General features: G+C 49.1%; 1 long non-coding RNA gene across 2 annotated transcripts; it reads right to left on the minus strand.

The window, feature by feature from the left end:
- Window positions 1-1,807: 1,807 nt before the first annotated feature.
- LOC136112331 (uncharacterized) lies at window positions 1,808-18,995 on the minus strand. Of its 2 annotated transcripts, none has more exons than XR_011735811.1 (3): window positions 18,870-18,995; window positions 12,419-12,622; window positions 1,808-3,080 (listed from the first exon to the last, which is right to left on the minus strand). It is a non-coding gene; the product is annotated as an uncharacterized lncRNA (long non-coding RNA). The 2 variants fall into 2 exon arrangements; XR_010652833.2 differs by lacking the exon at window positions 1,808-3,080 and adding an exon at window positions 7,991-9,675.
- Between the last annotated feature and the right edge of the window lie 3,139 nt (window positions 18,996-22,134).

The raw sequence follows: 22,134 nt of genomic DNA on the forward strand, positions 1-22,134 counted from the left end.
GGGCCTGCTCTGGGCTCAGATCTTCACCAAAGCAGATGGCAGCACCAGCCTGCGCGGAGCTGAGATCTGAACCAGCTCGTTTATCGGCACTGGCTGAAAACCCAACTCTGTCCCGTTGGAAATCCTGACATTTGAGCTCCTTTTTCAGTCCTAATCCAAAGCCCAACAGCCCAGGTTTAAAAACTCCCTGAGGCAGAGAAAGTTCTAAAAATGTTGCTGTCACATTGTGGAAATACCATCTTGTACCTGGCCAAGCCTCTCCCAGGATCCAGCCTAGAATCTGCAGTCTCAATTTTTAATCGGAATGGTCTTTATCTTGGGAGACAAAATGTTTGAGTAACGTTAAAAAAATGTCTGTGTGTTATGGGAGGGAAATGGAAAAGATGGACCTATTCATTTTTTGTGCTTTCCTGGGTGAAAATCTCTCTGCAATCAGTGTTTTTCAACTCGGTCCAACAGGACCTGCTCGCCCAGACTCTGTGTCTAATGGGCCTCTTTGCTCGGCTGGATTCACGTCTGCTGCCCAAAGGATGCCACTAAACCCAGATGACTGGAAACAATTAAAAAATGCATCCTGCTGTTTGCCACATTGATTAAAACCATCGCCCAGACACCACGAAAACTGACTGAATTTGTCCCTAAAAGCTCTGTGCTGGGAGATCATTTGTCGCTTACACACCCCTGAGCCCAGCATTAAAATGGAGAGTTACTCTGGATCGCCACAAGCGATTTATATCTAAAGTAATAACTTAATGCCACGGCAAATGCTTTAATTTCTTTGTAGTATAAATTAGCATACTAATCTAATAATAATGCATTACAGCCTGAAAAAAACAAAAAGAAATCATTCATGGCTAATTATTACAGGAGTTGAAATCGAGACAAATGATCACACCATCATTTGGCTTAAAGTCCGTGGTCATACACCGGGAAGGTGAGGGAGGGCTGGATCACAGGAACACTTCCAAGGGGCCATCAAGGCAAAGGCTGCCATGAGCACAACCAGCCAGTATTTTGACTGCAGATTCACCAGGCTCTCAACCTCCATGTGAGAAACATTTGCTGAGTGTGCCCAAATAAAAGGTTTAACGGGAATGTTTAACATGGGGCTGGTTCAGTCAACCTGCCTGTGAAGTGCGGAGAGCTCATAAGACAGCAGAAGGTGCTGTGATTGTAAGATGTGACTTTTAAAAAGCCAAAATGCGCCCACCAAGGCCTTGCCAGAAAGCAATTAGATAAAGACAAAGAAAACAGAATCCATCTGCGCTGACCAAAACGTGAGCTTGGACACATAAACGTGTGTAGCCACCCATGTTCAGACACCTAAATGTGGGTATCCCAGTGGGTTGAACCCCGTCCTTAACCACACAACAACCTGCACCCCACAAACAGCCGAGACAAACCCTTCCAGCAGAGCAAGGGCTCAGCGGGGAAGGTAATTCAGCATCAGAAGCAATTACCAGGAGATACAGCGGTATCTGCATCCCCTGAAATCCTTAAACCCGGACAGGGCAGCTGTGGTAAAGCTGTGCCGGAGCTCAAGGTGTAATTACGGCCGGAGACTCAAGCAGCGCGAGCATCCTGGTTCTCCACGGTGCGCGCTCAGGAGGCCGCGGAGCCGGGCGCTGCGCGCCCGGGGTTTGAAGGGTGTTCTGTGCTTTTGAGGAGTCTCTAACAGAGCCTCTACAGATCCGTCACACTCCCGAAATGAAGTGTTTTGGCAGAAACAGCAGAGAACTTAACTGGAAGTGGTTCTGAACATTTTCATAGCCGACAAATGAAATTGTCTTTTTGTGGCTATGAATTTCACAAAGCCCATAACGCCAATATCCTAGTTAAATTCCCTCAAAATTCCAGAGATAGACTGCGGCTTATTCAGCTCTGTATTTGATATTCCTCTTCCTCTATTACATCCATCAACACAATTCAGGGTCTTTTTTCCCCCTTCAATGTAAAAAACCCCAAAATCTTCAGCTTCCAAGAAGCACTTTCCAGTTCAAATGCTTTCTGCACAAACCAACACCAAGCAAACACGTGGCACCCGGCTCGCACAGAGAGCTCGAACAGCACGAGGAACGCGCACCAACCAGTGAACCCTTACTGTGGAGAGCAACCAGAACAACTGGAAATGAATAATCTTTATATCATCTCCAAACTGCTTTATATTCCCCTCAACGGAAGAACTTCTTCTAAGTAGGAATGGTGCTCGACTTCCTGCTATTTTTTATTTTGCTTTTGAGAAATTCAAACAATTTCAATGAAAAATGTTGAAAAACGTGTTTGGCTCACCCAGAAAATACCCTCGGAAGTCGAGCAGCTCCAGAAGCAGCAGCTCACTTAAAAGTGGGTGTGTGGGTAAAATCTGAATTGTCAAAAGGTGATTTCTAGATGGTTTGATTTACCTGAGCTGAAGGTTCAGCCTTAAATACCTGTACAGCTTTAATTATCTGTATGGCAGGGGATGTTTAGAGGACAAAATGTCTGAGGTAGGAAAGGCAAGAAATGGGACTTCAGACACGCAGAGCCACTTGCCTGAGTCAGGGCCAAGGAGATGAGAGCGGGTGACGCCCAGGACGAGCATCCCCGACATTCGCGTTTGCATCGCGTTTCCATTTTCTTTGCATGAGAGGTGAGGAAAATCAGAAGAAAACTGTTCACTGCAGCTGAGTGGATGCAAGCGGCTCTTGTTTCGCTGCAGGGGCATCGCTCGGGCAGAATCGCTTTCACCTGCATTTCTCTGTTTTTCATCCCTGTTCCTGCAGACCCGAACCAACCTGTTTTGCTCCATGTTGCTATGGCAATTACAGAGGTGTTGCACGGCCCTTCTACAACCGCGCAGCGTGCACAGGCAAATCGTCTGGCAGGAAACGAGAGATCTGCGCTGGCCTTAGGACTAACCCAAAATGAAACAAACACAGCTGCGCTTGGCATCCATCACGTCTGTGTTCCCTCTGCTAAGGAGCAGGGATTCTGAGAGGCGCAAGTGAGGCGGATGGATAAACTGCACCAAGTCAAGTCCTTGTCTTCAGAATTCAACCGTGGAGGCAGCTGCTTCGTGGCAAGGATCTGGAAACTGCTTTCTGAAAAATCGAGAAGCAAAGAGGCAAAATATCACAGGAGAAACAGCTCTGATATTTCTGAGGCAAGCAATTAATCCTGCTAGAAACGCACTGTGTGGACCAGATTTCCAAGGGCATCAGGAGAAACTCTGGAGACCTGAGCCTGCTCCTCTGAACCATCCTCATGATTAGCATCAAAACCCTCAGCTAAATTCACAAACAATGCTGAAACTCTGCGTATTTCTCTCAAAAGCTCCCCATCACTTTAGTGCAAGAAGGTTTCCATCTGGGAAACTTCCCAGATTCCACTGTTGCCTGCAGGAGGAGATGAGAACCAGAAGGACGTTGTGTGCCACGTCTACATTTCCCCTGCAATTTCCTGGGCATGATACGTGTCTGTGATGCCAACTTACCTTCTCGTTTGACAAATCAACCCACAGTCTTACGTTGAAATAGTCCCAATCACTACGCCAAAATCTCGATGCGTATAAAGCTCCCGAGAGCTCCCCCCCGTTCAGCCTCGTCCCACCAGTTCAGATGAAAACACAATGATATTGGTCCCAGCAGGTCACTGAGTCGCCTCTGGACTTGCCAGTTTAACTGGGATTAACACTAATTATCCCTGTCAGCAATTTTAGCCCTGGGATTCCCCTGAGCCCTGGACGGATACACATGACACGGGTTAAATTTATACAAGGTCTTGGAATACCCCGAGTGCCTGCAACATCTGGCACATCCCCGGGTTTCCACGCTCTCGGGGTCTCAGAGCTGTCACAGACGAGCTGACCCCTGAGGATACAAAGTCCCCGGGTCAAGCTCTATTGATTCTCCAGTGCTTTGTACAGCATTTGTCAGTCATTAGGGAACGGGAAATTAACCCAAAATGTGTTGATGTGGGCTGTGTACGTACAGACACACTCATCCGGCTTGAGGGGGATGTTAGATTAAAGGTGTTTGTTTTAATCTGCCCCCTCTTTGCCATTTTGGGCTGGAAGGAATGTAAAAGGCTGTACTGTGATGTCCACAGCCCAGCACGCTGAGCAAGACCTGAGTCACATTTTGCTGTCTGCCTGGTCAGAAGTGCCCTGGAAAGGTGTGAGTTGGAGTCAGCGGGCAAAGAGCTCTGGAACTGCCTCTTCCACCCCTAGCTCAGGAGGACTGGCCACGGTAAGGCACTAACACTATCCCTACTGAGCTGGGGAAACTGAGGCATGGGAACACCACGACTTACTAAATACGATCTGTCTGACAAGTAGCAGAGAGGGGACCAAAATGCAGCAGTCTGAGGCTCTCCTGGTTATTTCTGGGCCATGAAGCATGTGTCACAGACAGATTTTAAATAACATGGTGGGTTCTCATGCCCCGCTGAGCACTGCTGCCTCTCATGGAGATACCGACTTAGAATCATGGAATCATTTTGGTTGGAAAAGCCCCTCAAGATCACCGAGTCCAACCATAACCCACCCTGGCACTGCCCCACGTCCCAAGAACCTCATCTCCGCCTGTCCAACCCTGTCCAAGCGCCGTTGCTGCCCGTTTGCGCTGCTCGCTGCCGTTTGACTCTTATCAGGACCTGGGAGCTCTTGTGTTTCGGTTTAATTGCCAAGCCCCCCCCTCCGAAGGGTCCTTTGCGGCTGTGGCTGCTGGAAGGAGAGCGGCTCATTTGTGTAGCTGGCAGAACGTAACCTCACTAACACCGCTAATGTGGTGTGTAACTGCGGGCAGCCGTGCAGGTGGCTGCGGCCAGGAGGAACGCTTGTCCCTGAAGGGTCAGGGCTTCCGAAATCTCTCCTAGAAAGATGGAAAAGAGCGTGAAGCACAAGTGTCCTGATTTACATGCGGAGCGCTGTATAAAAGCAGTGCCGGGTTGGCTTCAGCGATCCCACTGAAGGTTTTCAAGCTTTCCTTTGCTCCCAGGAGCTTGCTCCGTGTTTAGATCCATCTCGGTTTCTCTAGGACACAGAGGTGACGTTTGCTGCTGCTCCGACGTCTCCCAGCTGCTCCGCGCTGCCCCGGAGCAGAGGCTGTGCCACTCAGCCCCGAGCTGCTGTTCTGCAGACCACCAGCAACCCCAGGCACTGCTTCTCCACCACAAACCTCTCTGTTGCAATGCCAATCTTTTATGTATACATATATTTTTTATATATATATTTCAGCAGATTTGGCGTCCTCAGAGCCAGGCAGCCTGTGCTGGAGACTTCACTCTGATCTTTCAAAACCTTTCCTTTAACCCCAAAATCATCACCTTGCACTGAAACTGTCTCCTTTCCATGTGGGAAAGGAACTGATTAGAAGATCACGGCAAAATAAATAAAGAAAAAATTACAATTTGGTTGTAAGCAACATAAAATGTAAGCTGTTTGCATTTATGCTGCTTGTAGCTCTTTTCATAATTAAAAATAAATCATTTATAAGGTGCGTAACAAAGCTGGAGGCTTGAGAAGTATTATTTCCTCTTTATTCACTCTGTATTTGTGGAGCTCCTCCAACATTTAGGTAACCCAGGTTTGATTCTCCTCAGGAATTTAGGCTTGATTTAATTTAGACTCGACTGAACTTCTGGTGGACTCCGAAGGTGCTGCCATTGCTCACTGTCCCGCTCCCCCCGTCAGGCAGCCCGGACGGGCGCTGGGCGCTGGGCGCTGGCACAATTCGTCACGGCGCTGCGTCAGGGCGCTGGTGCTGCTGGCAGGGACGCTCTGCAGGGGGGTGGGGGCAGTGAAGGTCTTGCCCTCCTGAGAAGCTCTCGTGCCATGCAGAAGCTGTGTTGCTGTTAAACACAAAACCACCCTGGAGCAGACAGAAGCTCATCACGGGAGCCCAGCTGCTTCAGAGTTGTCCCTGGAAGGGGATGTTCATTCCCCTCCAGCGCCTTCACGCTGACACAGACAGGGATGAACCTGCAGGCTGGCGCCCTCTCCAAAGTGCTCCTGACAGACCTAAAGTTGTTTCTTCTGGCCGGGTAAAGTCTCCAGCTCTGATCTGCAGCATGTGACAGGTGACAGGAACCCAGGGTTTGGGAACATTGCAAGGTAAGGAAGCACCTTGCTTCCCAGAACTAGAAGCTGAGTAGGTATCTCCATGAGAGAGGAGCGGAAACGGCCTCAAGTTGTGCCAGGGAGGTTGAGGTTGGATTTAGGAACAATTTCTCCCCCAAAGGGCTGTGGGGCATTGAACAGGCTGCCCAGGGCAGTGCTGGAGTCACCATCCCTGGAGGGCTGGACATGGAGATGAGGTTCTCAGGGCATGGGACAGTGCCAGGGGTGGGTTGTGACAGCCCTGGATCATTCCAGTACGATGGAGCAAACCCGTCACCCCTTACCCTTGCATGACCCTTACACCACCCTCTGAGCCTCAGACAACAGCCATGTTTCGACATTCGTTTACTTGCTCGTTTTTTGGAAGAAGCTGTGTAATAAAAGCTGCTGCAGACCTGTATCTGGGGCTTCCTTTGAGCTCTCACGTCTGCAGAATTCACCCCAGGCTGGCTGTGTTGTGCACACACAGCACACAGGTAAGTGCAAGGTAATATAACTTTTCACTTCACCAAAGAAGGATTAAGCAAAGCTACAGGTCCTATACCCAGCAGACAACAGGCAAATTACCATCCCTCAGCAAACACCCAGTGACTTGACAGGCACGTGTCCGTGTTCCAGAGCAGAGCCCAAGCCTTGTCATGTACCCCGCAGTGGAGCTTTTGCTTTCATTTGGGCAGCTGGCTATGGGAACAGAAAGCCCAGGCTGTGCTTTGAGGAGCAGCAATGGTCTGTGTCTTCAGCAAGCGCTAATGGAGCAGAAGGCGACTGCGGGGGAAATTACATCTTGTGGAAGCAGGTAGCCATGCACTGATGTGAAAAGTGTTTTCCCTCCAGTGAGTGCGTGCACGCTGCTGGCGTTTCGGTGCTCTTTCTGTTTTTTTAAAAGGCAGATCAGGACTTGATGCTCACAGTTTACTGCAAGGGAAAATGATTTCAGGCCTGTATGCCATGCAATCATTTCCAGGCATGGCTGCTCGGGCATGGAACATGTCCCTCCAGCCCCTGCTGCATTCCCCTCCATAGCAGGAACGTCCTTCCCTGGAGCAGGGTGCAAATATCAGAGCAGTGCTGGAAATATCTCAGCATCTTTCAGGCCAATGAAGCGTTATTTGAGGAGGGGAAAGTCTTTGCAGATGATGAGCTGGAGAGGGGAGCAGTTCTTGCTGTCCCCAATTCTCTGTTTAAAAGCAGAAGCCCCGTTTGCCCCAGTGCTCCCTGCCCTGTGCAGGTTTTCACCAAGCAAATATTTTCCCCCGGTATAACATCTAATTTCTCCTTCTGTTTTCCTTTTGCAAAGGTCTAACATCACTAACACACCTCCCTGCCGAACGGCAGCCTCTCTGCCCTGCTTCCTCCAGCTCTCCTTTGGGATGGGAAGACCCACTTTCCGACGCGTGGAGGAGGAAGGGCCAGACCGACCCGCAATCACAGTAACCCACTTACAGCCCTCGCCGGGGCCGCTGCAACCTCATTTCCAACCTGTAAGTAAAACTTCCTTTTCCCAGCCAAAAAAAAAATTGTCATTTGCTGAGCAGCTCATGACGAACCACACTCATTTGGGATCTCTGGGCCAGGATCTATGCATCCAGGTGTGAAAACATCAGTGTGGGATTATAAACCACTCCGTTAGCCCTGTGGAACAGGAGGTGCCTCAGAAACATCAGCTGCGATTCTATTGCTTTCTCAGTGGGTTAAGCCCAGCCTGGGTCTGAGCAGGCTCTGCACGCCGATTTGGGAATCAAGAAGTCATTAAATTAGTTTTGTGCAGTACATAGCTCATCAAGGATTCAAATGTAATAACTGCGTTTATAATGGATTTAAGGAAAAAAAAATAATCCCTTCATGCATAATTTATTTACTTCACATATATATATATATATACAGCCAAAAATGTGCTGCGTTAGCTGTGAAAACTGCACCGTCAGCAAAGGGAGAGAAAAATCCCCACCCTTCCTCTGATGAGTCCAAAAGAAACTTCAGATTGTCAGGTGCAGGTGTGGGAACAACAGTCAGGACCACAGGTAACCTGGGTCCCTCTGTCCTGCCCCACGTTGCTGTGCATGTTTGAGCAAGATGGGTTGAGAAAGCCCCCAAACCCCTTGTTTTTAACATGCAGAGTTCAGGATGACGCTGTGCAGGTGGATGCTCCAAGAACACGCCGCCACCAGGGCTCAGGTCTTGCAGTTGTCTTACACCGGTGTGTGCATCGTAATTTAATGCTGGGGGAAGACGCAAGGGCTGCTGAGAGTTGAGATGAAGCCGCCGTGGGGACAGCTGGGGACTGTGGAGCTGGGGACCGCAGAGCTGGGGACCGCAGGGCTCGCTGCTGCTCTTGCACTGGCTGGAGGTTGCACTGATTAATTCCCTCCTCCCTTCCTTCCTTCCCTGCCTGGCAAGAGGTTCAGTTCAGCTCTTCTGGGGCTCGGTGACCTCTCTGTGACCTGGGAGCTGGGTCTCAACTGCCCCAGGGAAAAGGGAACCATAAATTTACCTTCACTCACTAAAATAAATTACAAGAAATTAATGTCCCATAATGAGACAATTTGTCATTGCTGATAGGCCTGGCTTTAACGGAGGGTTTTAAAACAGCACCATTAATTTATATGGCTTTGCTATTTAATATTTAAACAGGATGAATCTTGCTATAAAGGCAGTTTACTTGGAAAGCAGGCAAAAAGAGCGGGGGAGAAAAAGAGTGGGGGTGCATGTGTGTCTGGGGAGCACAAAGCTGGCTCTTGCCTTCGATTCAAAGGAAGGTGGTTTTAGCTCCATAAATTCAGCTTATGAACATCATTCCTCTTGGAACACAGGCTGAGACCCCCCAAAAGTCAAAGGTGACAGTGTGTTCTCTAAAAAAGGGAGCATCATATTTCTAAGGGCACACCCCCATGTGCCCAGTGAGGGGCTGCTCCTGGTCTCCACTGGTGACTCTGAAGTTTGCCCATCTCCAGGACTACCAGCTGCTGATCAGACCATCAGCAGAACCTGACATAAGACATTTCTCCAGCAGGAAAATCAATGTTGCTTTGCATCCTACCCCCCCGTACAGAGCTGCTGCCCCGAGGTTCGCAGGACGCTGCAGACCCCGCAGAGGCAGCTGAACGGGGGTGCACGGAGCAGGGGGTCTCAGCCCCTTCCCCTCCCTCTGCCTTCTGCAGGTGGATTTATAGAGATGCACACAGCAGGGCCGGTATCTTTGCACTTGCAGCGGGGAGTGAGCAGCCAACAACTGCTTCCTGCATTTTTAAGGTATCTCCCCAAGTTTTTACACCGTTTTCCACTTCTTTGACAGCCAATCTGCAACACTTCGCATCTAAAATAGACTGAAATGCCAGGACTGAGGCATTTAAGCATTGAAGAACATCCAAAACTTTTGGATGGACCTCCTCCATCTCCTCTTTTCCCAAAGGTAGCGTTCACGCCAGGTGACATTCCCACTGTCCCTTGTTCCCTGCTCCCCATGGGGCCTCTCGCCAAGCCCTGGAGCAGCGTCCTGAGGGCACTGATGAGCAGACCCTGCGGTTCTCACCGGTGACGCTCGTTTGGATCTTGGTGACGCTCGTTCGGATCTTGCGCTGCTGCAGGAACCACAGAATTGCAGCTCGTAAGCAGCGCGGTGCCTGCACCGCTCATCTCGCAGCAGCGCAGCCAGCGCCGCCGACTGCTCAGCCCCTACTGCCTGGCCCTCGGGAGATACATTTAATTAAACCACCATTTACTGAGCTCAAATGACTCCTTTCTCCCACAGATCTTCTTCCTTTTCTCTCTTTTTTCCCCAAAGCCTGTTGCTAGAGATCTCTGCTCTTTCCTCTTGTAGCAAAGGGCACGTTTGCCCGGTGTGGGTGGCCACCCATTATGCTCAGCAAGGGAAGGATCTGACATCAGCCACGTTGTCTGGGAGCCCTGCAGGGACCCAGCAGAGCAGCTCTGCACCCAGCCGAAGGCAACAACTGCTGGAGGCCTTCATTATAATCAGATTTACTTCTTACACTTCATCCTAATTAGAAATAATTTTGGTGGCATGTCCTATATTACACTCATCAATTAAATATTTCAGTACCCAAAAACATTTAGCACAATGCCACCTTATAATTACACTGCTCATGAAAGAAAGGCAAAGCTACTCCATTAAAACTATTGTTCTCCTAGAAATGTCATTAGACTTCATTTGCTGCAGCAAGTTATCATATGCAAGGACAACATGAAAATGCCTTGAAGAGTGTGACCCAGGACATACATAAAGTCATTTTTCCTTCCACGTGGACTTTTGCTCCCTTTATCAGAGCAATACCTCAGTAAGAGCCTCGTGCTGCTACCAGCATAAAGTCTGCATTTCACGTTTAGTGCTCAAGTTAAACTGGATTAATATGGGAGGGAATTTTACAGCAAAACACATCTAAAATTAAGATCCCTGTTCTGAATGAGCTTAATCCATTTAAATTTCCTGTGGGTAATTTGGATGCTTTATTCCAGAGGAAGGGCGTACCCACTGATGGCTAACAACATACGGTAACCTGTTTGCACAGCTTCTTTCAGGTGATGCTCAGGGCTCATTCTGTCATTCTGCCTGTATCTTTAGCAAAGAAAATACTTCATGAAACTGAATCAGTCCTTCAGGACCTCCATTTCCCTTGTATTTTGGTGAGTAAATTCATAGCGATACTGCTGTACTAGAAACAAAGGCAGAGACTCCCAATCTGGTTCACATCCATATCATTTTTACAGCATGCACCTAGGCTGAGAACTTTGCCCTTTCCTTTTCAGATACATCAAACCCTATTACTCTTTGGGGCCAAAAACCCAATGAGCTTAATGGAGCAGACATCCCATTTATTTTTATGGGATTTAAGATAATGAAAATCACTGTATCAGGTAGTAAAATCCCATGTCTGCCCAAAACATTTTCTATTGGGTTCCATTACACTCCAAAGTGCAGATAAGGCTTGAAGCTTCAGAGAAAGGGCAGAAGCACCCATAAAGCGCTTAGCTGGTTGTTCAGTGGGCAAAACACAATGAATTCCTCTTCCCCTGCAAGTGTTCTGATGTCCTGAAGCGTGAGGGTTGGTTACCCTTATCACAGCCTTAGTTTGCACAGCATCAAAGGTTATTAGTGGTCATAAAATTACCTATTGCTGCTTCATCTGTAACCACTGTGCTGCTTTTTACGGCTTGTTCCACGCTCTGATTACCAGCACTTGCAGAACAACGCTGTAATCCTGCAGGCTGGATCAGCCCTCATTTTATTCATATTGTCTGTGTGCACAATATAATATAAGCAATAATCTTTGCCTACTATTCTGACAACACAAAATCCCATTAAGGTCAATGGTTCAAGAACTCATTTGACTTTGGTGGAATGTGGGCTCATTAAAACAAGGCACAAATGCCACTCGAGGGGGACCAGATCTCTGGAAAGGGGAGCAGAAGCGCCATATTCTTCTCTCTTTTCACTCCACACCACTGTTACTAACAGAAAGTAGCATTTAGCCATGGAATTTCCACCCTATAAGAGATCCCAGTTTTTTGGGTCTGAAGTGTAGTCACCCTAATTCCCAGCAATTAAGTCTGAATGGCCTCCAGAAAGTTTTCTGCTGCAAAGAAGAGTTAAAACATTCACTCACTGCTCTCTCTCAGGCTTTATCTGTGGCTTTTTGCTGTCATTAACAGATCCTTATCTTTGCAAGGATATTGATGAACAGGGAAGTGCTGGCTCCATAGGGAGAAGCTTCCCCACATCACCCAAGGGGCTGGAAATCCAGCCCCACATTCACAAATCTTTTCCCCCTGGTTTTACAAGCAAACAAGCCGGGTTGTGTGGAAGGACAGAGCCTTTGCTTAAAGGTTACAGGGTGAAACGCCGCTCAGCATCCAGGGCAAGTGTGCACTCAAAATGCTCCTTTTAAATGATAGAGGATGTGGGAGGCTGCACAGGGGCATGAACTCAGAGGCGACTCTGTAAAAGGGCTGGGAAAGGAGGTCAGATCAGGGTTATGATTTCCCCCCCCACACACTCCAGTGAAGAATCAACTTGCTTTGGCATCCTAGAGGCTCCTCGCAACCATCGTGTCATCCCTGCAGCTTTCCCAGGAGCTGAAATCCATCACGGGGCTCGGCAAGGCTGGGGCAGAGAGGTGAAATGTCTCTGCAGAGGTCACCAGCCGAACTGTGTCGAGCCCAGGGATGGAGCTCGGGAGGCCCCTGAATCCCTTGTGCTGCTCACATTGCTGCTCTGGGCTGCTACTCACATAGTTTACTAACAAAAGACCAAGACTGAAGTTCAAGAGCAGAGAAATAAAAGGAGGAGGAACAATTAGTATTTACCAGCAGACTTTCCAGATCTTGAGTGTGTTGGGTTTTTTTTCTCCTGCTTGTTGTTCCTTTCCTGCAGCTGTGAGCCAGAAATTGCTGCTTCATCCTTCGAGGATCTGCCCAACATTTTAATCACAGCAGTGTCTCGCAGGCAAGTTTGCCTCTCTCCACCAGCCCTGCAGCAGGAGCAAGCCAGGCCGCAGACATCTCTCCGCCCTGAGAAAATAACAGATTTTAGGAAAAGCACTATAGAGCCTAAGGGTCCCTTCTTCGCGGAGGTTTTCCACGCATTTTCATGCCATCCTACCTCTACCAACCCAATTTCCTCTGATGTCTTTCCTCCCACACCCACGAAAGCAGCAACAGTTGCTCCGCTCGGCTGTCTCTGCCGACTCACACGCTCACCAGTTTGGCCTTTCCAGGGACGCACGGAACAGCCGTGGGTTCCCAGCAGAGGCAGGAGCTGGACTCGGGGGGTGGGTAACGCAGAGGGAGAACATGAGGGCTCCGATCTCGCTGCGCTGCACTGGAGTGTGCGGAGGCACCATCACCGGACACCTCTCGGCACCCTCCGGTAGGACGATCACTACCAAACAACCACAAAGATGTGGCCCCACAAGAGCCAACGACACCTTTATCCCCACATTGCAAACATCACACATGCATGAGCGAAACATTTTCAAAAAGTTTGGGAATATTTTTACTGGGGTTCTTTAGTTTCCTTGCACTGCACACTTCAGTACTGCAAGTGTGGTTGGGAAGGAGAGGAAAGCAAACACAGTGCACTTTTTTAGAAATGTTCATTGGATTGAGCTTGGTCTTCTCAGTAGGGCAATAGGAGCCCGGTTTTAACTCCGTGCCTGTATGAGGTTCACTGCACCTCTGGTCACTGCTGGGGAATGGGACATTTGTCCTCCATGACTCACTGAGCATTGGGCAAATACCAGCACAGGCAAAATGGGAAACTGAGGCACAGAGGGAAACCCCTGATGCTGAGAAAATCCAAATTGTCCAGACTGCAACTCCCAGCTGTGCAGGACATCAGGAAATCACTGTCTTTCAAAACCCCTATGAGCTGGAGGAAGGAAAAAGCGAAAGAGAGCCACAGAAAGGGCAGTTGCGATGTCCTTCCTCCGTCCATGGGCAGCTGCTGTGTGCTGCTACCCGCGTCAGGCTGCCCAACTCATTTTCTAATGTTCCTGTGATAGAAAAGTCACTACTTTAGAGCAGCAGGGCGACTGCAGAGCTGGCCAGCACCACTTCACTTCTGCCCCGTTGTCCACCTAAATCCACCTGTAGCCTCTCACGGATACTTTAAGCTTTTCAGTTATTCTGGATCCAGAAGAATGACGTGCCATCAGCATTCAAGGGGAGTGAAAATCACAGCCTGGCTCTGCAGCGAATGCTCCCGCTGCCGCTGGAGCTTGGATGTCAGGAGCATTTCCACGGTGCCTGGTGGCGTGCAGGGAGATCTCAGTCCTCAACACAATTACTTTCATGGAGTTTAAATTTTAAACATCTTGCTTTTCTACCCTCCCAACCCCCCCCTTTTTTCTTTTTGGGCTTTTGCATTTAAGAAGAAAGAAAGAAGGGGAAACATCAGCACGGATCCTGTCAGTGCAAAGCCCGATGCAGGCGAAGAGGAAAGCATTAGAGTCATGATCGTGTTATTAATTTCAAAGTGAATTTGATAGGTCACTTAATACTCAATGAGTGAGAAGAAAAACGTCAAGAAGAAAAATACAGTCCAGAAGCAACATTATGGACGTGGAACCTTGTGCTGCAGGGCTTTCTGGAACCCAGCTCCCGGGTTTTTCTGCAATGACTAGAAACAAAGGTGTTTCCCTCATCAGAGCTAATTATCTGCTAATAAGTACAGTGCAACAAGTGGTTCTGCATGTGTGTCACTAGGTCAAGGTAGGGCCTGCCTGGCCTGCATCTTTATCTTCTCATTACTTCATTAGGAGCTTCTCCCACGGCACAATCACTAATTCAAACCACATCACCATCTTCCTTCTGGGAGAACGAGCCTGTAGCAACAGGGCTGAAGCTTAATGAGGAGGATGGGGGACAACGTTCCCCATCTGCCCGGCGCAGCGGATGCGACGCTGCGCGTCACGTCCCGTTCGGAAGCGGCTGGTGCCACCAGCCCGGCACAGCGCAGCCGGCGCGGGCGGACGCTTTGATGCCATCTGGTCATCTCTAACGGGGAAGAAGCGGGTCCGTGAAAAAAGAAGCAGAAGTGATGCTGTTACCCAAAACCGAACACAACAGACAAGCAAGAGTGATGATGTGAACTACAGGGAAGTTTTCAATCAAAGCTGAGGTTGTTTTTAATGAAAACCATTTTTTTTTCAAAGAGAAGCTTTGGGAATGCATGTTCTTTTAATTACCATATCTGAGAGCATGTGTGAAAAGGAACCATTCCCACCCGCACATACCCATCCTCGCTCCTACCTCCCTTCTTTCTGCCAACGGAAAGGGGAACAAAACAGAGGGAAAGGTCCCGAACCCACATGAAACGCAGTCACACCTCAGCAGCTGAGGGTTCTTTTGTGGTCAGCTCCGGTTTTTCATAAGAAAAGTGGAAGCAGTCACAGATTTTCGGTGCAGGAGGATTACTTCAGACTCCCGTAAAAGTCAACTCCTACATGTTGGTCAGCTCCTACTATGGGACATTAAATTATTTTTCTCCTCATTGCATATTCCTGTAAGTGCTGTTAAACCCTTTAACAGATGAGGAGACTGAGGCAGGAAGAGACAAGACAAGATACAAGGTTCCGCAGTGTATCCTGGACAGGATTAGAGCCAAGCAGAGATTCATCTGCTCTGCAGACAAGTAAATGTTTGTTATTCAGCTATCAGTTTTAATTGGGTCTAATGGGGGTGATCTGCTCTGCACTGTGCATCTTCCAGCTTTCCCCCAGAGGGACGGGGACATGGGGACATGTGGACATGTCCCTGCTCTGTACTTTCACATGAATCGTACCCATCACCCTTTGGACAAACAGCAGGGCCCTGTCCTGTCTCAGGTGCAGGCGCAGGGCGAGCACCGCTCAGCACAAACCTCTGCAACGGATGCAGCAAAACTCACCCCCAGTCCCGCCAGGGCGCTGTGCTGGGAGGAAACGTTCATCGGCCGTGACAGCCCCTGTCTGGCAGCATGAGGAGCAGCAGGGTGATGGATACAGTCTTTTCTCTCTCTGGCTCCAAGGAGCGTTTTGCTCTTTACTTGGCGTTAGGGCAGCCGGATCACATCTGCTGCGGTGTTCAGACCCCGTTAGGGCAGCCAGCACTGATCCCCTCGGGAGGAGCAAGGGAAGCGCTCCCAGATGAGGTTTCGGGAAGCCGGGGTGCGATCACCACCCTCGGACCTGCTCCAGCGGGAGCCATCAGCACAGCCTTCAGTCAGGAGAGAGAAGCACGAGCCTGAATGAGAAAAGCCCAGAAATCCTCGGGGAGGCGAGTCCCTGAAGTTATGCATGCTGCAAACCGCCATGCAATTAGTCACCCGAACCCAAAGCCCCAACCAGCGCAGAAACACACGCCGGTGCTCCCATGGCACCTCCTGATCCCTCAACATCACCTCTTGCCTTAGGTAGAAGGGGCCGTTTGAGGCTTTTGGGGGCCAGCACAAGAATAATCACTTGCATTTAGCAGCCAGACAGAGTATTTATAGAAAACCATTAAAACAAATCCAATCTTCTTACGTCCTCTCGTACACCGTTCATTACATTTCATTTGCTCTTGAAAGCCGCCCGCGCCAGAGCCCGAGGACATTGCGCTGCAGGGAACAGATCGCGTTCGTTTTGTTTTTATCTACATCTGGTAACTAGGTTAAAAATCTAAAGTAGGACTTAATCAGGCTAAAAATAATGCTGCTCCCACTGCAGCATCAGGCCATCAGTACCGTTCACGTCACCACTACTGTTAGCGTGCTCCTGGCACCTGACAAATAGCATAGCTTTTAAAGGTAATTTAATGAAATTGTTAACTTTCCCCAAGCTCTGCCTTCTCAACGCATTCATTTCTATTTGCACACTGTATCAGTTGCTGTGCTCTGCAGCATTTCAGCTCAGCGCTAACCATCACGGCGATCTTGGCATGATGAAAACTCCTAGAAATTAAAGAGTTCATTGAAAAACGTCAAAGCTGCATCTTAAATTTCTCTAAGTATAGCGGTGAAGAATGGGGAGAGGTTACGTGGGACGGGTGACGTTACTCGTATGTGGATACTTTGGGAGCTGGGATGGACTTGGCGATGGGGTAGTTCTGTGTGGCCCAAGAAGAAATTGCTCTCTGCTCCCATGCAAACCTGATGCCTCCAGCTGAGGCTGGGAACGGGGAAATCTGTGCAATGGGTTAGGCAGGAAACAGCGAGTCCTGAGGCAGAGATGCTGGTTTTGCTGTGTTTGTACAGCACCCAGCACGAGTGAGTCCCCTCTGTATCTACCACACCGCAAATTGTCACAGTCCCATAAACCCCAGATGTCCTTGCACACAACCCTAGACACAGCCCTCCAGCTAAGGAGAGCAGACCCGCACACTTAGATTTCAAGCTGTTACATACTGAGGAGCCTCTTGTGTGCTTGGATACAAAGCTTCAGGAACGGAGCCAAATCACACCCCAGGCCACAATTTATTGTGTTTTTTTAAGAAAACGGGAGCGTAATTGATCTCTGCACAAACTCCCCAGAAAAATCAGCTCCATGCAAGCCTTATCTCAGTCCTGCTTACAGCATCTCAGCATAATGGGCTCTATTTACGTCCCTGACTCCTCTAAAATAAAACACATTCTTTAAGCCATTTGCAGGCAAGATCATCTCTGTTTCTTCAGCAAATGTATAAATAATGATAATGCAGCCAGAAACATGCTTTATAACTGGGTCTTTGGTAGCACAGGGAGTTGCATCAGCCTGTGCAGATGTTCAACCTCCATGGACAGGCACATGGTGCCTCTCTGTTATAGTCCAAAAGCCTTTTGCAAACAGAGAGGAGATATTTGTATTCTTGCCCTCTCCGGAGGCATTGGTCCCTCAGAAACACAAATGGATCCTATCCATTTCTCTTTATCTTTCACAACAGCCCAACACCTGGCCCTCCAGAGGTGCCAAACACTTCCAGCCCCCTTTGAGACAACCGTTCACCCAGCCTCTGCCTCACACCGTGATTTACAGCGGGGCTGCTCCCCGGCTGGGTGCAGGCAGTGGAGGGTTTGCTTTTCATGGTGGGAATTACCAACACTTGCGTCCACTTGCACCTCATCCAACCAAGCAAATGCAGAGCTGTAGTGACCCAACCTGCACGGCCTTACGACAATATAGAGAATTTCATCCAGACATCACACAGAATCATTTTGGTTGGAAAAGGTCTTTAAGATCATCAAGCCCAACTGTTAATTGTTTAATTACAGAAGACTCCTTCAAAACAAGTTGCAGACAGAGCCCATCCAGCTCAGCTTCTCAGGAGCAGCCACATTTCTGTGTTCCTCCTTAATACTTGTTTCTGTTAACAGATGGAAATCCTGACTTCCTGGGCTGCTCTCCGGTGGCTGCGATGCCTCTAGACTGCAGGCGGAAGGAGGCAGAGACACCACAGGATTTGCCCACAGTCCCAAAACCTCATGCAGCAAAGACAGAGCTAAACCCAAAGTCCCAAGCTGGGTTTCAGGTTTCTTTAATACTGTCAAATATTTTCATTGTTTCTGCTTTATTTTGCACTTAGCGTGAAACAGTCTGTTCCCAGGAGAACATTTAAGATCGCATTTGGCACACACCAGCTGTCCCCCACGCCACTCATCAGAATAAGGAGCACGGTCCTATGGGGACAGGGCTGAATTAGGCAGGATGCAAATTACCCCGACTCCTACATACATGTTGCTCTGCACTGCCGAGAACATAAATGCATATTAGCAATGGAGTTATCAGAAGCGTTAACAAGAGGTCTGGGAAGGGATGGATGGAGATGTCCTTGATTCAAGTACGGGAGAGCAGGGGAAATGCATATTCGTGTGAAGCCTCCTGGGGAAGGGTAACGGGGCACCCCGGGGTTAGTTTAAGGGACAACAGGGTCCAAAACAACCTGTATTAAACCAGTGAGAAACAGGGTTTTAGCACTCCAAAAGTGACTTGAATACAGGTTTGGGTATCGGTTGAGGAAAATTATTAAGGGGCAGCAACTAATACAGCAGGTGGTCCACAGAGTGCACGCACACGGCTTCACCAAAACATCGCCGGAGCCGCCCCTGAGTCCGGGAGGAGCTGAGCCCGGGAGGCGCACACACTCGCCTGAACACGGTGCGGGGTTATTTTAAAGGGATACACGTATTGAGGACGGAAAGCGTACACTCGCGATTCTGCGAGGGTTAATTTATAATACACTCGCAATCCTGTGAGGATTAATACGCGTGCAAATGTGCAAGGAAAGTAAATACACTCGCAACCCTCCGAGAAGCTTTACCCACAGGCAGCGCCAAGGCAGCGACGTCTCCGTCCCGGGGCGGTTCCCGGTGGCTCCATCCCGCGCATGCTCCGGGAGACCAGCGGCAAGGGGCGGGGCCTCGATGAGAGTCCCGGTTTTTATTGGCTGATGAGCTCTGACGGGGCTCTCCAGAAGCTTCTGCGCACCCCCAGCCCGCCGCCTCCACCCGTCTCTCGCGGAGGCCTCAGCGCTCGCTTCCCCTAACGGCCCTGGCCAGGGGGCTCTGGGGCCAAACAAAAGAAGCCGTTAGCCTCAAACAGCAGAGAAAGGTGTGTCTACTCCTTCCATGATGAAGGAGGGAGGGGGAGAGAGAGGGGTTTGCATCCTGCCACAGGAAGGAACTTGTAGGAATAATATATGTTTTTGCAGTGTGGAGAGCAGTGGGCTGACATAACGTATTCTATAACGAACGGCTGGGAAACTGGCAGTCAACAGCTCGCTGTAATCACAGCCACATCGGTGCTGGGTGGCACAGCTGGGGGACAGGCAGAGAAGGGACAGCACGGGGCCTGCGGGGACGAGAAAGGCTCTGGGGTGCGGGGCAGGCCCGAGCAGCCAGCCGAGCAACCACGAAGGCACCGCCACGGCTCGGCGTGTTGCCTGCTGCTCTTCTCCAGGTTAAAATGCATGTGGATGCTGTTCTGCAACCGAGCCAGACCTACTCCCAAGGTATGAGACCCATGGCAGGACACGCTGGTTGGAAGATCATGGTGGCAGATTTAGTCACAAGGATGAACAGGACCTGGGTGTTCATAACCAGGAACATCCTTTTGTCTGAGTGCATTGCAGGCTGGCACATTCTTACTTGCTGCTGTTGAGCCTTTGCTACTCTCTGTGTGAATAAAAGCCACCCCGTGTCTGGGTTTGGTTTTCTAGTATTCCCTCCCTCCCCTGTACCTGCAACTCTCAGCGGCTGCAACAGCAAGTGCAGCAAATGGTGTTTCTTCAGTACAAAGATGGGAGCCCCTGTTTCTAAATGAACTCAGCAGAAAAACAAACAAGAACAACCTGATGTGTCCTCCAGCCTGCAGAGCGCAATTAAGAGCAAGATCACTCAGCAGTGGCTTTCCAAACCCTCTTGCGTTGCTTTCCCCCGCCTGGCAGGAGAGAAGGGAAAACATCAGCCTTCCTCGGTGCAGCGCTTGATCGTGAACTAATGCACAGCTCAGAGCCAAGACGAGGGAACTGAACCAAATCTGATTAATTAGAGTATCCAGACAGGCAGAATCCTTCCTGTGCTCCTCTCAACACAGCAGCAGAGATTATATTTTACCTTCACTCAACAGCGAAGGAAGAACCAATATCCTCTGGGGATGGCTCTTACGCCTGCACTGCCGCTGTTGCACTTGGTTTGAAGCAGCACTGGCAAGGGAAGGCTCATAGGGATGCTGGTGGCTTTCAGATGCTGGGCATGGAATAAAATACAGAATATGCAAGTCCTGCTTCAGGCAAGAGCTCAGATCCACTTTCAGGGTGGGCAGAAGCTACTGCCCGTTTGCTGCCGAGTGATCTGCAGGAGGCAGATCTGAAGTTTTGTAGCTCAGCATCTCTCAGACTGTGACCATATCACTGAAGTAATCTCCCTGGGGAAAGCAGAGACTGGATGAAGGCTGAGGAAGATCTTCCCACTACATTAAGGTCCCTGATGGTTTCAAACCAGCCAGGACCTCATGGTACCACAACACTCAATACTGTACAACCACCACTGCTCTGCATTAGACAACCAGAGAAAGCCTCTCCCATTCCTGTAGAGCCAACTGCCCAATGTAAAGGCTGTTTATAGCCCGGTAACACACTCCCGTCAGTTCTGTTAATGCTGGATTTGGAACCAGAATTGATTTCACAGAAGCTGTGCTGGACATATAGCACCATCAAAGGGCTCTTTGCAGGGGCGGTGGCAGAGATGGAGTCTCCTTTATAATTTTTGTGGTGTAGGTGATCATAAGCAACAGCCCATGAGTATATTTGCACCAGCATATTGAGCACTGTTCAGCCATGGGCCTGTGCCATTAAACAGGGCTGTCTATGCTCTGAACTGCTAAAATGGCCCTAATACTGTTCCCAGCAAACATTTAGATAGTTGTTCCTGTTTTGGAAGAAAAGGTTCCTGTCCTGAGCTACTCTCAAGCCATGCCCTGGGGCAGCACTTGTTGGTACAGGCAGGTATAATGCCAGGGGGAGTTTTGCTAATTGTGAAGTCTACTCAAGAAATGCCCTGTCCCTGTTCCTATCCCGCCTGCCAGTGTAGATGAAGCTCGCAAAGGCAGATGGAAGACAGACAGCCGTCCCCTACTGCTACCCCTCTCTGGAAGGATTTACGAACTATTTGCAGTCACCGTGGGTGCATCCACACCTTCCTGAAGTCTAACACAGCAGCCCGTGTTCGTCAGCAGGAACACACCGACACCGCGGCCCAGGAACAAAGCAGGTAAAGAACAATAGGAATTCATTAAGCAGCACAGCATGCTGCTGCGGCAGGGCGCTTGGCTCTGATTTCGCTCCCCTCCTAAGGTTTGTGGAGCTATTAGGAGGTAATTTGGTTGTGTGGTAGAAGTGACTTACTCAGCTTTGAGGCTGTTGATTTGTTTTGGAGGTTTTTCCTTTTTATTCCTCCCAGCCTTTTCTGATTTCTCTTTCAAGCTCTTTCAACAAATCCGTGTTAATTTGTTAACTCAGGTTTGTTGACTTGGTTTATCCTCTGCCGTGGCATGATGCCATAAAGCCGCTAACAGCATGGGTGAGATGAGATAACTCCCAGGTGGACTGGAAAATTCAGATTATTGCAGCCCGACCTGAATGAGTTCAGTTCCTAGAAAATGCTGAATGCCCAGACCTGAGATTCCCAGAGTTTTTCATTGCTTTTGAAAACTTTTATGTGAAGAATGGTACTGCTTGTGGCTGGCTAGTTATGTCATAGAGTTGTTCGTGTTTATAATGCTCTCTGGTGGTTTCTAGTCCGGGAAATTTAGTTAGGAAACTTGCTTTAGACTTTTTCTTCATATTCTTGAAAGAGCAGCTCAAACAAGGTATAAATCATAGACCTGAAGGGCTGTTTAACCAGTTCTTAAAAATGTCCAGGACTGGTAGTTCCTTAACTGCTCTGGAGCAGCTTGAGTCTCATCCTTTAAAACAAAACCTATTCCTTTTCAAAGTCACAGATTACCACAAAATTGTTCTCCATTTCAAATGTAATACAGCACTGCAGTATCTCTGAAATCAGGCAGCAGCCATTGTGTGCAAGCGATGAA

The sequence above is a fragment of the Patagioenas fasciata genome, chromosome 25, assembly GCF_037038585.1.
Source record: "Patagioenas fasciata isolate bPatFas1 chromosome 25, bPatFas1.hap1, whole genome shotgun sequence".
Taxonomy (NCBI): Eukaryota; Metazoa; Chordata; class Aves; order Columbiformes; family Columbidae; genus Patagioenas; species Patagioenas fasciata.